This window comes from Dreissena polymorpha, chromosome 1, assembly GCF_020536995.1.
Source record: "Dreissena polymorpha isolate Duluth1 chromosome 1, UMN_Dpol_1.0, whole genome shotgun sequence".
Taxonomy (NCBI): Eukaryota; Metazoa; Mollusca; class Bivalvia; order Myida; family Dreissenidae; genus Dreissena; species Dreissena polymorpha.
The window spans coordinates 176,673,058-176,678,057 of record NC_068355.1 but is presented as its reverse complement, the minus strand read 5'-3'; the positions used below and the strand labels follow the sequence as shown (position 1 = coordinate 176,678,057).

At 38.6% G+C, this 5,000-nt stretch overlaps 1 long non-coding RNA gene across 2 annotated transcripts in view; it reads right to left on the bottom strand.

Moving 5' to 3' along the window:
* Positions 1-2,614, bottom strand: part of LOC127862796 (uncharacterized) — a 7,185-nt gene extending 4,571 nt beyond the window's left edge. Inside the window, exons 1-2 of one of the 2 annotated variants that reach the window (XR_008040805.1) lie at positions 1,684-2,614; positions 1,257-1,324 (exon numbers count right to left, since the gene is read on the bottom strand). This is a non-coding gene — a long non-coding RNA (uncharacterized LOC127862796). Of the gene's footprint in view, positions 1-1,256; positions 1,370-1,683 lie in introns of both variants that reach the window. The other variant, XR_008040801.1, reaches the window with a different exon arrangement.
* Positions 2,615-5,000: the final 2,386 nt, after the last annotated feature.

Genomic DNA, 5,000 nt, shown 5'->3' with positions numbered 1-5,000 from the left:
TCATAAAAATTGTCAAGTATCAAAATGCGAGTTCAACCCTGGCAACACACTTAATACTCTCTGGAAAAAGCCATTATCTTTAAAAAAAATAGAGCTTTGTCATAGACGTGGCGAACACCCCCACATGAAGAGCTGATGAAAAGAACTTAAAATGCTGAATGTGTGAAACGCACCCGTGACCCCGTGACCTAGTTTTTGGCACGGCATGGCCCATGTTAGAACATTGCCTAGAGATCATCAAGATTAAACTTCTGACCAAGTTTGTTGAAGAGCGGATGATAAGTACTTGAAATAGAGAGCGGGCACCAAACTGAATGTGTAAAACGCATTTAATGACCCCATGACCTTGTTTTTGGCCCGGCATGGCCAAGAGATCATCTAAAAAAAAACTTCTGACCAAGTTTGGTGAAGAGCGGATGATAAGTACTTGAAATTGAGAGCGGGCACCAACTGATTATGTAAAACGCACTAAGTGACCCTGTGACCTTGTTTTTGGCCCGGCATGGCCCATGTTCAATTGTTTCTTATAGATCATCTAAATAAAACATCTGACCAAGTTTGGTGAAGATTGGATGAAAAGTACTTTAATAAGAGAGCAGACAACATGCTGAATGTTAAAACACACTAAGTGATACCATGCCCTAGGTTTTGATCCTGCATGACCCATATTAAAACTTGACCAAGACACCATCTAGATACAACTTCTGACAAAGTTTGGTGAAGATCGGATGAAAACAACCTGAATTAGAGAGCGAACACTTAATACGGATCGACCGTAAGACCGACAGCCAGACAAGTTCACTCCTATATACCCCCTAAACTAAAACATCACTGACCCCTCTTCGTAATTCAATGTTATTTTAAGAATTATACTTACAGTTGATATGGAAAATGATTTTGTAAAGAGTGAAAGAGTCAGATATGTTGGTACCTGCTGATAAATTGTTTGCTGTTGTTGTTGTTGTGGTTTTGAGTTTTAATATAACTCTAGATGTAAATTCAAAATGCAAATTTGATGGTTAAACTTGAAATTTGTGCACTTTCTTCAAATTTCTTTATAAGATAAAGTAGTGCGTGGCTGAACCCTTAAACTTAGATTAGATAAACTGGTCAATTAATTGAAGAGTAGAAACCCCAGTTTGTATTGGATTTTACCTATTGGGTATTTGTGAAAACTGTATTGCATCAAAAGGTTTAGGCTATTACAACTGGGTCTCCTGAATGTTTGACACAGTGGCAATTGCAAGGTGACTTACCTATTGAGATGCAGAGTTTGATAATGTGAACATCGCTCACTTGGCTTGAACTTGTGAGTATAAGACCTCTGTGAACAGATAGAAAGACCTTAGGGCATCCCAGGAATGTGTCCCTGTAAACCAAATAATTCAATGCATTCTGAAATGGCATCAGTTGTATAAGAAGTCAATCAATGTTGTTTGAGTAAAAGAATATTTAAGAAATAAATTATGTTTGAAAGATCTTGATATAAATGGGATATACTGAGCCCTGTCAAGGCAATACAAATGGCGGCTATTATAAATATTTAACACTTTCATAAATGATTTGTTTAAGTTAGCAGCCAGGATAGATTTATATCAATATTAAACACACCCAAACTGTTCAAATTGAAATTTGGAATGAAACACTGCACATTATAAATGATTAATTACATTACCAACCTACCTTATTGACGAGGTTATCTTGGCCCCTGGCCAAGAAAGTATGGAGCCGCAGGTTCAGTGTGGCTCCACCCTGCGGGTAGGACTAGTTGAGCATTTGCCCCAAGGTTCTGGGCCAGGAAGTGTCACTGGGCGTCTGGGCCCAGCTGACCAGACAGCCTGTTGTTCAGCTAGGTACCGATCTTTGATTGCATGGGTGCCTGTAAAAACAGGCTCTTCAAACAAAATCCAGGAATTTAAATGAATATTGAAAATAAATGAAGAAAATAATTTTAAAATGAGCTGAAGGCTTTTACATAATTATTTTACTAAAATTAAATATAATTAAACAATTCTATTAAAGCAGATTTTTCTGCAAGGATAAACAATTGGTTCAGGGGCTGAATTTCAGTCGAATATATACAAAACTTAATGCCCTGACCTTCTATGATTAAAATTGATATTAGATCAAGTGCTATTTGCATTTATTTACTAAGTGTGATCAATTTAAAAGCACATTATTCCCATTTGATGCTAGGAACATTTCAGTCACATTAAATACTGATGTTAACTGTAGTATATGAGCCTTATTCTCGGAAAATAGGGCTTAATGTATGTGCAGTCTGCACAGGCTAATCTGGGATGACACTTTAATAGGACTTAATGTATGTGCAGTCTGCACAGGCTAATCTGGGATGACACTTTAATAGGACTTAATGTATGTGCAGTCTGCACAGGCTAATCTGAGATGACACTTTAATAGGGCTTAATGTATGTGCAGTCTGCACAGGCTAATATGGGATGACACTTTAATAGGGCTCAATGTATGTGCAGTCTGCACAGGCTAATCTGGGATGACAATTTAATAGAACTTAATGTAGGTGCAGTCTGCACAGGCTAATCTGGGATGACAATTTAATAGAACTTAATGAAGGTGCAGTCTGCACAGGCTAATCTGGGATGACAATTTAAGCACATACATGAAGCTGCATATCCCAGAACACCGCTAAGATACTAATTATTGTTCTGTTGCTGCTGCTGCGACTGGGCCATAGACAGAGATGGAGCAAGTCCTGACGCTGAAGTCGCCACCCAAACCTGAGAATTGCCGACAACAACTGTTGTTGAAAGGTTTCAATCGCATACTGCTCTCCAGGTCTAAGGTTCCCTTTATTAGAGAACAACATATCCAGGTCAGTCACATTAACGGACGTATCACGCAACGCCTGCTCTACCTCTTGGATACGATCGTTTCAGTTCGAGCGACTTGTCCGGCCTAATTTGTCGAAGCCCATCATCCAATTGTTGCTAAGCGACATCGATGCTGAGACGGAAGTCGAACTCACCAAGGCTCTGCTGTTGGAAGTGTTGATGTACCCAACATGGGAGGAGATATTGATAGGAGGCTTGGTAGTATTGCGCAAGACGTCTTTGTGCTGAATTTCTTAAGCAATTGTAGTATTTGTGCAAGAAGGAGGTTGTCATCGACTTTCACGTCAATGACGTTTGTCATGTTTGCTAGTTAAGTTCACTGAAAAGGAAATGGAAAGTAAACTAAAACCAGATTGTTTAGTGACACATGAATACGCCTTGCAACACCTTATCTTACAGACCTGTTTTTTAAATGCCAAACATTGTGCCTATAATTGATATTTAGAATATTGCAATTAATACTAATAATTTCCACTAATTAGAACTCAGAATAACATAGTATCAATGTTTTACGCGCACCAACTTGAAATTGGTATTTTTGTGTTTGTAGCAAGGTGTAATATTTATTTTTTGTAAATCAAAAACAGGCATTACTTGAGCAATTTAGAATGTGAGACTGTTCGCCTTTAATTGTGTTACTATAGAACTTTAAATGTGAGACTACATAATTTTAAATGTGATACTCAGCAACTTAAAATGTGAGACAACACAACTTTAAATGTTACAATCTGCATATTTAAGTGTGAGTCTGCACACCTTTAAATGTGACAGTTTATGACTTATACCTGAGACTTAACAACTTTAAATGTGAGACAATACAACTGTATGGCATTTAATAAGAAACAATAGATGCGAGTTCAAAATAGTTACTAAGTGAAATAAGCAAACTAGAGCTTTGTCACAGACGTGACGAATACCCCCACATGCCGCATTGACAAATAACATTTTGCATGTCATCTTCAAAAAAAAAAAGCGGACACCATGCTCAATTTTTAAAACGCACTAAGTAACCCCTTGACCTAGTTTTGACCAAGAAAGGCCCATGTTTCTAACTTGGCCTTAAGATCATCTCCATAAAACTTCTGACCAAGTTTGGTAAAGATCGAATGTAAACTACTTGAACTAGAGAGCGGACACCATGCTGAATGTTAAAAATTGCACAAAGTGACCCAGTGACCTAGTTTTAGGCCCGGAATGGCCCATGTTCCAACTTGTCCTAGAGATCATTTAGATAAAACTTGTGACCAAGATTGGTGAGGATTGGATGACAACTACTTGAATTAGAGAGCGGACAACATGGTGAGGTTTAAAACGCACTAAGAGACCCCGCGACATAGTTTTTGACCCGGCATGTCCCATATTCAAACTTTACCTAGACATCATCTAGATACAACTTCTGACCAAGTTTGGTGAAGATTGGATAAAAACTACTTGAATTAGAGAGCGGACAACATGTTGTGGTTTAAAAAACACACTAAATGACCCCGTGACCTAGTTTTTTTTACCCGGCATGGCCCATGTTCGAACTTGACCTACACATCATCTAGTTACAACTTCTGACCAAGTGTGGTGAAGATCGGATTTAAACTACTTGAAATAGAGAGCGGACACCATGCTCAATGTGTAAAACGTATTAAGTGACTCTGTGACCTAGTTTTTGATCTGGCATGGCCCATGTTCGAACTTGGCCTTCAGATCATCTAGATAAAACTTCTGACCAAGTTTGGTGAAGATCGTATGAAACTACTTGAATAAGAGAGAGGACACCATGTTGAATGTTAAAAAAACGCACTAAGTGACCCCGTGGCCTAGTTTTTGACCTGGCAAGGCCCATGTTCAAACTTGGCCTTAAGATCATTTAGATACAACTTCCTGACAAAGTTTGGTGAAGATCGGATGAAAACTACTGAATTAGAGAGCGGACAACATGCTGAATTTTTTAAAAGCACTAAGTGACCCTGTGACCTAGTTTTTGACCCGGCAAGGCCCATGATTCGAAACTTGGCCAGACATCATGTAGATACAACTTCTGCCAAGTTTGGTGAAGCTGGGATGAAAACTTAAATTGAATTAGAGCGCAGAACTTAATACGGACCGACAATAGACCGACAGACTGACTGACCGACAGAC